The 13,327-nt window shown below is 35.6% G+C and overlaps 1 pseudogene; it reads left to right on the forward strand.

The window, feature by feature from the left end:
- The first annotated feature begins 2,866 nt into the window (after window positions 1-2,866).
- LOC134259181 (uncharacterized) lies at window positions 2,867-6,429 on the forward strand (annotated as a pseudogene).
- Window positions 6,430-13,327: the final 6,898 nt, after the last annotated feature.

Below are 13,327 nucleotides of genomic sequence, written 5' to 3' on the forward strand. Positions count from 1 at the left end.
GTTTCCAGAGCCTAGCCAAAGCAGTGTTTCTGCAGCAAGAAGCAATACACAAAATCGATGACGACACTATTTGAATGAATGTATTTATTTTTTAGGCAAATTTCAGAATTATTTAATTTTGTTTGTATTGTAGCCTCTCATTGATTGATTTCCAAAAAGGAACACAAATTATTTTGTATAATTGCAGCCCGGAGGACCGGGCTGCTCTAAGCATATAAGTTTAAGTGTTAGTATATGGGGATTGAGGTGGGAGAAGTTATTAAGAATTAAGGGTTTTCTAAACATTGAAAAGATTATTCATCAGAATGTTTTTTTCTCTTAAAAAATTACGAGATACATAATATATTTACTTCAATAAAACGAATATGTAAAAATATGTATTTTTTTCATATTTAATATATAAAGTTGCTTATCATTTACTATCGAAAGATCGACAGGCCCCTTTTTTAGAACATTGAAATTTACTTCTTGCATAAAAATGTACTCTGCACAGTTCGTGTTTTATATTCTATGATTGAAAATTAATATATTTTTGAATATAGGTGATGCATGTGTCTATCTTCAATTTATATTTTATGCAGCCAACATTTACTTGAGGAATTGATCAAGTTTAAAATGGTATCATTTTTGTTTAATTTCTATCCAACTTTAAGTTTTCAAAATATTTGCATCTATCGTCGCCATCAATTAGACGCATACGTTTTCACACGTATCGAAGCGGTTTGATGATCAAGACTCATTTCCATTGTTTACTTTATACAATTGATTGGTACATCAATGTTTTCTTGTCTGGTTTGGTATGGCGATGCACCACCTTGACGACCATCTGAATCCATCAGGATTCATGGAAAATTCCGCGATTTTACCTCATGTAAACAATCATCATGGCTGCTAGGCCTATGTGTCATTTATTACCTCCCCTCGAATCCCATAACGTCCGTCATTACAATTGAATTATTGAGCGGCAAAGAATGGGTGGACTTAACGCCATATTTTGGATCTTTCTGCGACTTCTCTAAGAATCTGTAAATGAAGCGAATCCAAAATAAATTATGAGCAATGGAAAGAGCAACACATACTTGGTTTTATTAGGTGGAACATTTGCGCAAAAACAATGCCCTGTTGCCGTGTATCAAAATTGAAGCAACGATACATGAGTGTCGTGTGGCAACGCACTTTGAAAAAATAACGCACTTTGAAAAAAATTTTCAAAGTGCGTAAATTTTTTCAAAGTGCGTTAAATTTTGGGCACACTCAACGCACTTTGAAAAAATTTTCAAAGTGCGTTAAGAATGCACATAAACATTATTTACCATGGAGGCATTTAACGCACTTTGAAAAAAAAGATATGTATGAAAATAAAAATTCTAGACTTAGATTTTAGTAATAGAGGAAATCAAATTGTAATAATTATATCATTCGAAAAACTTTTTAAAATTTACATGTGAACTCATTTAACCTCATAGAGAACAAGGAGAAGACGAGTAGAAGGTCTCTCATCCCAACTTTTTTTTCTTAAACATTGTGCATAGCCGTCGGTAGCAAATTGAAAGTTGACCCCACAGGTAAGCCCCAATTTTTAATGCATACATGTACATATTATGTATATCTTTTCAAAATATTTATATGCCTACATGTACCCCTCCCCTTTCCGGAACTGATGCCCATGCTACACCCAAATATATGTGTTTAAATAACTGGTATGACGTTGAAAACTTTCAATAAATTTAAGTTTACATAAAATGCATGCAAACTTGAAAAAAAAAATAAGTACAGTAAAGCATTTAAGCGAGAAAGAATTTTCAAAGTATGGAAAAATCAAAATCGCTCACTTTCACATCCTGAAGTGACATCTTCACAAAAGAATTATCAAACAGGTTCAATTATTTATCATACCTAAGATTTGTAGGAATATTGACAAATCCATACACAGTTTTTTCAAAGTGCGTTAATATGGTCCATATTAACGCACTTTGAAAAGAAATTTTATTTTTTCAAAGTGCGTTGACTTGGTCCCAAAATTTAACGCACTTTGAAAAAAATTTTCAAAGTGCGTAATTTTTCAAAGTGCGTTGTAACAGTGTCGTCTTCCGGAATTCGACATGTACCCGGAGTGGTTTTTATGTCACACAATCAATATTTATAGGAGGCAGGGCTATCGATCGGTGTTATTGTTGACATCTCTCTCTTTATCCCTCTCTCTTTCCAAAAATTCGAATACGTGTTTAGCATATTACAGCCATGTCAATATGAAATTATTTTTAAAAACGTGATGACACGCAAAATTAAAACAATGTTTAATTTGCTTAATTCTGAAAACGGCAACAAAACATGCTCAAAGACATGATTTAGATCGGGGTCAGATTGAAGAATACAATGTAACTGCTTTCACGAGTACTCTCGCAGGTGGACATCACGTGACGAATTGTAATATTTAACAGGTCAATAGAAGACATAACAATGGAAGCGAGAAGTTTGTTTTGAACATGTTTTTTTGTTAAATTAAGTTTGAGCACACGTTTGTCAGCTCTTTTCCTTTTGATATGACATTATTTTGTTCAATATACAACTACAATTTTCTTCAGAACAGCCGACAAACATGTGCTGACTATGAAATCAGTCGATGTAAAACGCGTGACCCTGATTATCTATTGATATTCAAGAAATATTCAGGCACTATGCTTTCGATATTTAGTTTACCTCAAAAAAGTGGTTTTTATTATGATAAAATAAATTTTGACACGGTCCCTGTATGCACAGGTTTGCGGGAGTTATCGTTCTTTGCGCATTGCCATGCGTAATATTTGCAATTAAGTTCTGGCGCCATATATGCAAGCTGTTCGGCGAGCAGCTCGTTTTTCTCTCCATGCAGGAGAGTCATCCATACGATCTTCGTCCAAGAGATCGGACTGTGCTTGACCTTTTAAGATCGTGCGACGACTCATCAGACGAAATGAGTGACAACCAAGCAGATTTAGTGGCCTCCGGCGGCTTGGCCAAAACGACATCAACAGAGGAACTTCGGGTTACCACGCCGCGGATACATGCAGTCCCAAGAGTCCCAAATATATCAAGTGAAATACTCGTTCTAGAGAAGGAGCTCCAGACCTTAGAACTACATAAACGAAAGATGCAACTCCTTCAGAATATTGATGCTTGTAAACAGACTATAGCGGCCATGCAAGAGAAAGACAGCCCTGGCCAAAGCCCAAGTACAACTCGCGCACCTGAGAATCAGGCGACTGCTTCTGGAGTTGAGCCTACACCGAATGTACAACCCCCGCAAGGTACGGTTGACCTCAGTAATCTTATGAACTTATTCCCCTCTCATGTTTCTACTGCATTTACGCAGAGCCCATCCAGTAATAAAGGGAAAGTAAGACTCGTTCATAACTACGTTTGGCTTGACCCCATTATGCAACAAGAGAAGGAGGATCTTCTCACACTTACCAACACTGGAGTGAAGATTAACAAAAAGCTTGATCGTGACTATTATAAACTGTCCATCGAACAGTGGGGCTATGGTAATGCTGCAATTATGCAGGAAATGATCATTAATCAGGAACTGGATGACCAGGGAGTACGTGACTACCTGGAGTATACCAAATACATTAATCGCTTATTCAACAAGTACGTCAAAGGTAGTGTCCTTCTCTTTGACCGTGAGTACAGGGAACTGCAATTTAAGGAAAAGTTTCGATGGGGTGTATCTCATCCTCACCTTCAGGACTTTCAACTGATCCCTAAACCCAACAGCCTTACCATGCAGACCCTGCAAGGATCATTGGTAACTAACTCTAAGAAGGAGGGTACCTCCAAGCAGAAAGGAAGTCGACGTGATCCATTCACACCTGAAGGCAAAGAGATTTGCAGGAAATTTAATATGGAAACATGTGACTTTACCAACTGTAAATTGCAGCATTGTTGTTTTGTTTGTTATTCACAAACTCATAATGCACTGTCTCACCCAAAAAACTAGGGAATGGGACGGGTTGCTGCTCTGACTCCTCCTCAGGGTTAAAGTACTCTGTTTGGGAATTTTATTTACAAGATGATTTTGATCGCAATTTTTTATGCGAGGGGATAAAAGAGTGCTTTAGAATTATTGATGAGGGAGCTGAGCAGCGACTTTTCCCATGTGAAGTTGATAATTATCAGTCATGTTTTCAATATGCAGAACAAGTTGAGAAACAGATACTGTGTGAATTGTCAAATGGAAATTATGTGGCTACTTGTGTCAAACCTACTATTGTTAGTGCCTTGGGAGCTATCCCTAAATCACATTCTAAGGTTAGACTTATCCATGATGCTATTCGCCCATTGCATATGTATATTAATGATTATGTACAGTCAGATACTTCATGTTCATACATGGATTTACGTGTTGTTAGCAAACTCATTAGTGAAGGTTGTTATCTTGCAAAGATAGATCTACAGTCTGCATATAGATCAGTTCCCATCCACCCTTCTAACTATTGTGCTACTGGGTTAAAATGGCAGTTTGTAAATGCTACGTCGCCAACATATTTGTACGACACTAAGCTTCCTTTTGGCGCTGCTAAGAGCCCTCAGATTTTTCAACGGCTTAGTAGTGCAGTCTGTAGAATTTTAAAGAAAGTGTATGGTTATACTGCAATTGCATATATTGATGATTTTTTGATTTTTGGGAAAAACTTTTATGAATGTTCAACAGCATTGTATACACTTCTTAGCCTTCTTAGAAAACTAGGTTTTGCTATTAACTGGTCAAAGGTTGAAGGTCCCTCCCAGCAGCTGGTATTTCTGGGGGTGGTAGTAGATTCAGTGACAATGACTCTATCTTTGCCATCAGCAAAGCTACAAGATTTCAACAATTTATTGGGAACTTTTTCTCGGAGAAAGCGAGCTAGTGTAAGACAGTTGGAAACACTTATTGGAAAGCTCAACTGGGCCTCCCAAGTGATATGTGGTGGTCGTACATTTCTCCGTCGAGTGTTTGATTTGAAGAATGCTGTTACTGAGAGACATCATAAAGTGTTGCTCACTGATGATTTCTTTGCAGCCCTTCAGTGGTGGATATCATTCATGTTGATATTCAATGGCACGTGTCGTATACAGGATCCACGCCCCATCACCTCACTCCAGACAGATGCTTCTTCCGAAGGAGGTGGAGGATACTACAATGGAGACTGCTTTTACATTAATTGGCCATTAGATCTACCAGCTTGTGCTATGGCCCATATTAATGTTAAAGAATTTATTGCTATTTTCTTGTCTGTGTGTAGGTGGAGAAAATACTTTGTGAATAGTAAAGTGATCATACATAGTGATATTTCTTCGGCCGTGTCGTGGATTAACAAAGGATCTTCCAGGATTCCCCTTGTACAGTTCATGTGCCGCATTCTGTTCTGGATATCTGCCCTGTATAATTGTGTTATCAGTGCTAAATACTTACCAGGCAAACAAAACAACATAGGGGATGCATGTTCCCGTCTCCATGAGCCGGGTCAACTTACAAAACTTTATTCCTTAGTGCCTTCCCTACAACACGATAACTTTTCTATTGAAACATTGTTGTCTCATATGTCATTGCCATATATCTTTGCCAGGTGGATTCACTGTACAGTCCCTACAAGACCAAGCATCCGCTTTGAAAAGAAAGGCATGGGCTAACTCAACAACTTCCACTTACCGCACTCATATGAAGACATACCTGGAATTTTGTGACCATATCAGTGTGCCCCCACTACCAGCAACTTCAAAAACATTACAGTTATATGCGACTTACTTGGCAAAAGTGAAGTGTTTCAAATTTTGTTCAATTCAGCAATACTTGAATATTATACCGCACATGCACAAACTTTGTGATCTACCAGACCCTATTCCAGAGGATTACCAGTTGAAATATTTGCTCATGGGTATTAAACGAGAATTGGTACCGCCCAATTTCCTGTTGATTCGATAACACCATCGCATCTTCTCCGGATGAGATCTTTCCTGGACTTTTCATCAGTTGAAGACTTGGGCTTTTGGTGTGCTTGTTTAATAGCTTTTTATGGTCTGCTTCGCCCAGGCACCATTGCAATTACAGGACCTTTTGAGACATCAAAACATGTCAGAAGAGTGGATTTGATGCCTTGTTCATGGGGCTACCTACATTGCTTACGACATACAAAGACAATTCAGTTTCGAGAAAGGGAGCTTAATGTTATCCTTCCTCAAGTTAATGGGGAAATGTGTCCGGCATCAGCCCTGCAGGCTTACCTTCATCTTACAAGAAGAGCAGATCTTTTTGGGCCCCTTCTTCTCACAGGAAAAGGTTCCGTTTTTAACTACAGCATTTTCCGCCAAAAGCTACACTCCATACTTGTACATGCAGGAATAGATGACAGTAACATCAAGGGTCATTCTTTTCGACGTGGTGGAGCCACCTGGTTGATATGTCTCTAAATTAAACCTTTATATAGAACAGGATAGATTTTAACATTTTTATTTTCAAGTTCTTTAGGTTTCTGCTAAGGCAGTTATAATCACTTTAAAATGATAATATCGGACGTTTTATAAAAGTACACGTGCTGAATATACTAGTATGATGTCCATGTGATCTATAGTTCTTATCATCCATGACATTATGGTTCGAATCCTTATTTTGCCGTGGAAAGAGCGTAGCTTCGTTCCAAAATGAGAAAACGTTAATTAATCACGTGTATACTGCATCATCACAATACAACAAACGATTAACAAGACTATGGAAAAAGCCGGCCAGATAATTATCAATGTTACTTATCATTATTCTATTCTGTTTACATGCCAATTGTTGACTATGTTACCCTTAACTTTATTTAACATAGGAATCACTGTTTATGTCAAACCAAGATGAAACCGAAAATAAAAAAAACAGGGTTTGTTATTCATGGCTCTATTTTTAGCCAGCGATGTTGGTAACATTTTACCAAACTTGACAAAATAAAACTATATGTTTGTTTTCCCTTTTTCTTTTTTGTTATGAGTGGTTGGGAAAAGGGAGGAGAGGTAATCAACTACCTTATGTTACCTTGTCAGACAGGGTGTGACCGGTCGGCAGGGGGTGTTCGCTCCTCCATGGCACCGGATCCCAACTCTTATGTTTTGGAGGTCGGTGTTTAGTTTGCTCTTATTTTGTATTGTTTTATGGACATTTGATCTTGTATACTGATCGTTATGTCCATATCCTTCACCTATTCATTTATGAGTTCAATAAATAACGAAATAATACTGACAGGCACGTCGCCCAGTATATAAATGTGTCACTCCCTCAGTCGAGTTTATAAGGGGCATAGACTCAAGAAGTACATTCGGTGCCCCTCGGATAATCCCCAGGATATAAAACATTTGTCATGTGTACAGTCTTCAGATTCCCAGTTAAGGTATAAAACCAAAAGCTCATACAAAAACTTGAATGAAATATATGGTAATAACGAACAGCATTCAATACCAAAATCAACAGCTTAACAACCTACGAGTTTTCAACTTTATAAACAACCATTCCCGATCAATTAAAGTCAAGGCTTTTCGATATCATTGACAGTCTCCTTTGTAATAAAAATGGAACTCGTTACTATCTGGTATTGCGTGCAGGTCCGCGGTCAGGAGTTATCTTTAATAAGTGTGCTCGAGTTATCTCGCATTACCGTGACGTATAATGAATCTGTATTTATTCGTTCTTTGTTTTGTTTATGTAATACGAAAAGAGGAAAGAGATATAACGTTTTCTTATTGCTTGAATACATGGCACAGGCTTTAAACCATGTTTGTGTGCGAGTGTTGGGGGGAGGGGGGTTGACGTAACAATTTCAAATATATTCAATAAGAAACAAAGGTATTTACAGACCATCCCCCACCCAACCCCAAAATAAATAAATAAATAAAAAAGAAATTCACGTTACTATAAATAATTTATATTTATTAGTACTTTTTTGCCCTGCTTAGAGATAACAACCTGAATCAATGGGGAGTTGGCGATTCCAAGACTTATAGATAACCCCCCCTACCAGGGACACCCAGCCAATGCAAGACGAGGAATTTTTTGAACGGAATGCGTCTTTAATATGTCGATATAATTTTTTTGGCATATATGGGTTTGAAGTAGGCATAAATGGTATAATTAAACAAAAATGTTCATAGGTATGGTTATACGGCATATAATATTTCAATTAAACATGTACAAGTAGATTTTTTTCAACCATAAACTTTTCGTTCTAACTGCTGGAACAATTTTCAGGACTGAAATTATTTTATTTTCAATTTGGCTTTTTTTTTAAACAAAAGGATAATTAGCGCACACAAAATTTCTTTAGAGAAAGATGTAAATTTATTTCACAATGAATTGAACAGTGTTAAAATTTGTAAATGCAGCGATAACAAATACAGAAGATAGAGCGAAAAATATTGATTTAATTGGTCTGTTCTTTCAAAGTTTTTCGCGCAGTAACTGGAAGAATGATAGATGTATATTGAAATATTTGTTCCAACTATCATCTACGATGATCAAATAGGGTGCCGTGAAAATGTGTCCAAAAATGAGAACATTTCTCTAAGGCATGGATTAGCAATGAACTTCTCTTGCATGCAACTGAAATTAAAAGAAAAAGACATCAAGAATAAAAAAAGGAAAAAGTATAAGTATGAATTTGATTCTAAACATGAAGAAAAACAAACACAAAGTGAGAGACAGTTGTGACATATAATAATGAATCACCCTTTTAACCTACCTGTATGAGGTATCAGAATATGAAGATACCTGTAAGTTCTTCCAGATAGTTTTTTTATTAACTGTACTAGGCACCAGGTTATGAAGCTACCTATGTAGTAGTTATATGAATCAGAGTGTGATAATTTCTATCTCTACAACAAATACCGCCGTAAAAAGCAAATTACATGTACCTATAACAGGCACTACATGTATATATGAAAATCTCTACCTTTATAAGGTATAGTTCAGAAATAGAAGCTACTTACCTCACTAAGGTGCTTCTAAAAGGTATGGAATTGCAATTCAGCGACCCTTATTAAGTACCAGATATTTAACCATTCTTGGTTCAAGTACATAAAGCATCGTACTGCTCAGACACCTGATTAAAACGAACCAATCTGTAAAAAATACTAAATATAAGCTCACTGACCTGTATCAGGTACAAGATATTTACACAATCAAACTCCAGTACTTCAACCCTCCTACCTCTTACAGATGTCTGATTATAACAAACTGACCTAAAACAGGTAACCGATATCGGCTCAGCGACCTGGTAACAGGTACCAGATATTTATGCATTCAAATTCTAGTACTTTAACCATTCTAACTCATACAGATGTCTGAATATAACATACCAACCTGTAACAGGTAGCAGATATTAGCCCAGCGACCTGGTAACAGGTACAAGATATCTACACAATAAAATTTTAGTACCTTTAACCCTTCTTACTCTTACAGATGTATAATTAAAACATATCGACCTGTAACAGGTACGTGATATCAACTCACCGACCTGTAACAGGTACCAGATATTTACACAATCAAATTCTAGTACTTTAACCATCCTAATTCTTACAGATGTCTGATTATAACATGCGGACCTGTAACAGGCACATGTAGCAGATATTAGCAAACCGATTTTAACAGGTACCAGATATTTACACAATCAAATTCTAGTACTTTAACCCTCCTAACTCTTACAGATGTCTGATTATAACATGCAGACCTGTAACAGGTACATGTAGCAGATATTAGCAAACCGATTTTAACAGGTACCAGATTTTTACACAATCATATTCTAGCTATATAGTACTTTAACCCTTCTAACTCGTACAAATGTCTGATCATAACATACCGAACTGTAACAGTTACCAAATATTAGCTCACCGACGTATACCAGGTAACCGATATTAGCACACTAACCTATAACATGTGCAAGATATTTACGCAATCAAATCCTAGTACTTAAACCCTTCTTACTCTTACAGATGCCTGGTTTAAACATACATCTGTAAGAGAAAGAAGGGTTTAAAAACTAGAATTTGATTGTGTAAATATCTGGTACATGTACCTGTTACAGGTCATATGTTATAATCAGTCATCAGTACTATTTAGATTTGTTAAAGTAGTAGAATTTGATAGCATAAATATTCGGTACCTGTTACAGGTCGGTATGTTATAATCAGATATCTGTAAGAGTTAGGAGGGTTAAACTTTTAGATTTTTATTGTGTTATTATCTGGTACCTGTCACAGGTCGGTGAGCTAATATATGGTATCTGTTACAGGTCGATATGTTTAAACCAGACATCTGTAAGAGTTAGAAGGGTTAAAGTACTAAAAAAATTAATTATGTAAATATTTGGTACCTGTAACAGGCCGTTGAGCTAATATCTGGTACCTGTAAAAGGTAGGTATGTTAAAATCAGACATCCGTACGAGTAAGAAGGGTTAAAGTACTAGAATTTGATTGTGTAAATATCTGGTACCTGTTCCAGGTCGGTGAGCTAATACCTGGTACCTGTTACAAGTCGGTTTGTTTAGTATTTGTTACAGATTGGTTCGTTTTATTCAGGTGTCTGAGCAGTATGATGTTTTATGTACTTGAACCAAGAATGGTTAAATATCTGGTCCTTGATAAGGATAGCTGAAGTGCAATTCCATACCTTTTAGAAGCACCTTAGTGAGGTAAGTAGGTTCTATTTCTGAATTATACCTCTTACAGGTACAGAGTTTCATATATACATGTAGTCCCTGTTATAAGTAATTTGCTTATTATGTCGGTATTTGTTATAGAGATAGAAATTATCAGACCCTGATTCATATAACTATTACATAGGTAGCTTCATATCCTGGTGCCTATTGCAGTTAATAAATATACTATCTGGAAGACCTTACAGGTAACTTCATATTCTGATACCTCATACAGATAGGTTAGTAGGGTGATTCATTATTGTATATCACAACTGTCTCTCACTTTGTTTTCTTCGTGTTTAGAATCACATTCATGCTTATACTTTCTTTCTTTCTTTTTTATTCTTGATGCCTTTTTCTTTTTATTTCAGTTGCAGGCAAGAGAAGTTTATTGCTAATCCATGCCTAAGAGAAATGTTCTCATTTTGAAAATTTTTTCTTGGCACCCTATTTGATCATCGTAGATAATAGTCGGAAGAATCATTTTAATATACATCTATCATTCTTCCAGTTACTGCGCGAAAAACTTTGAAAGGACACTCTAATTAAATCAATATTTTTCGTTCTATGCTCTGTATTTTTTTCGCTGCATTTACAAATTTTAACACTGTTCAAATTATTGTATTGGGAGATGTGAAATAAATTTACATTTTTCTTTAAAGTATTTTGTGTGCGCTAATGATCCCTTTTCTGAAAATGCCAAACAGAAAATAAAATAATTTCAAGTCTTAGAAATTAAATACTTAAAATTGTTCGAGCAGTTAGAATGAAAAGTTTATGGTAAGAAAAAAATCTAATTGTACATGATTAATTGAAATATTATATTCAATAAATAATAGCTTTGAACGTTTTTGTTCAATTGTGCCATTTATGCCTACTTCAAACCAATATATGCAAAAAAAATTGTATCGACATATCAAAGACGCATTCCGTTCATACCATTCCTCGTTTTGCATTGGCTGGGTGTATCTATGTGTGAAGGTGTGTGTGTTTGGTGGGGGGGGAGTGAATTTTTAAATTGGACTTTGTAGAGGGCATGTGCCCTATTAGGCAGTGTTTTTTATGCGTTTCAAAAGTAATTTTTGGTAGGACTAGTTAACCTAACGGGATTGTGCATCCAAGTTCTTGTTTTGTTAAGTATTATAAGTGCATGCAAAGCATAACGATATGGTATTATCAGAGTATTTAAACAAAATATTACTATACAGTAGTATCATAATCGTTTAGGGTCAGGCATTTAAAATTCTAATGGCTCAGTGGACAGTGAAAGTACTGGGTTGAACAGTAAAAATTTAAGGTGATAGCTCAATTGACCAGTGAAAAAATATTTACAAGCCCCGCTGTCGTTGACCGTTGTATGATGCATGTTTAACATGTTTAAGAGACATCTGTTATCATTTTTGTCTACTTTACAGCCACTTACGATGAGACATCTATTCATGATTAGGGGAAGGATTTAAACTGATAAAGGGGTTAGTTCCTGTGATTTCAGATAAAAAATGATGGTCATCCTAAGATATAAATAAGAGTTCTAAATGTATGCAAATGTATGCAAAAAAAAAAAAACTGATAGAATAACACTCAGATTTTTATTACAGAAAAATTAATCATCTACATTCTTCACTGATAAAGATAGGTAGCCATCGTCACTCCTTCTCCGGCAAGGAAAATAACACAAATCTCTGATGGTAAGTTATGAATGCATCTAAAACTTATTTACCTATATTTGTTTATTTAATATATAATTAACACAGAATAAAACCACGCCTTTCAGGATAAAATGAATGATCGCTGAAAGACTGAGTGACAGAGCTAAGCAGTGAACTTTCAGTCGTTTTTCATTTTACTGAGTGACAAGGTTTAGCTGTGTAAAGGGTAAAATCTTACAAAAGTTTTTTTTGAGACTGAAGAGGTTATTTTACAATATTTATTACAGGAACTTTATTTCTATTCTACTAAATTGCTCTATACAGAACAAAAAAGGTCACTGTGTCGCATGGTTCGCATCTGTCGGAGGAAGTCCAAGCTCGAGTTAGCCGCCTACATTTTGCACCCATTTTATTCAATATTAATAGCAATTTGGTCATATAATCTTTGTTAAATACAAAGAACAGTTCCATGGTTATTGATTTATTGTTTTAATACCAACGCCAAATAGTAAATGATCCCTAATTCTAGCTCTTGAAAAGGGGGGGAAGGGGTAGACAATTTTTTTCCCATTGAAATCGGACTTTTAGCGTCACCTTATAATGAAATAGTCTTTAATATGATTAAATGTTCCTTAAATCTTTTTTGAGTGTGTAACACGTATAAAATTAAACAAACATATTTAAAAGATACAATGTTTTGGTAATAAACTACCTTGAATTTAAAAAAAAAAAAAAAAAAAAAAAAAACCATTTTTGTCATTTTTTGTCTATAAACATATCCCCCCCCCCCCGTGAAACAGAAAAAGCTAGCTTTGGTATGCATTTGTGAAATGACAGTCCATATTACCTGTAAAAAAGAAATGTGTGCTTCACGAGGGGATGTTTTAAAAGTATTTTCCGTTGATTTCTATAGTGAAAAACACAAGTTTTACTAAAATTTTATAGTTATATATATTTGTTTGACAGGTACCACTTGTAATTACTGAATGACTACA

The sequence above is a fragment of the Saccostrea cucullata genome, unplaced genomic scaffold, assembly GCF_032062105.1.
Source record: "Saccostrea cucullata isolate Sc308-1 unplaced genomic scaffold, CSIRO_AGI_Scuc_v1 ctg957, whole genome shotgun sequence".
Lineage (NCBI taxonomy): Eukaryota > Metazoa > Mollusca > Bivalvia > Ostreida > Ostreidae > Saccostrea > Saccostrea cuccullata.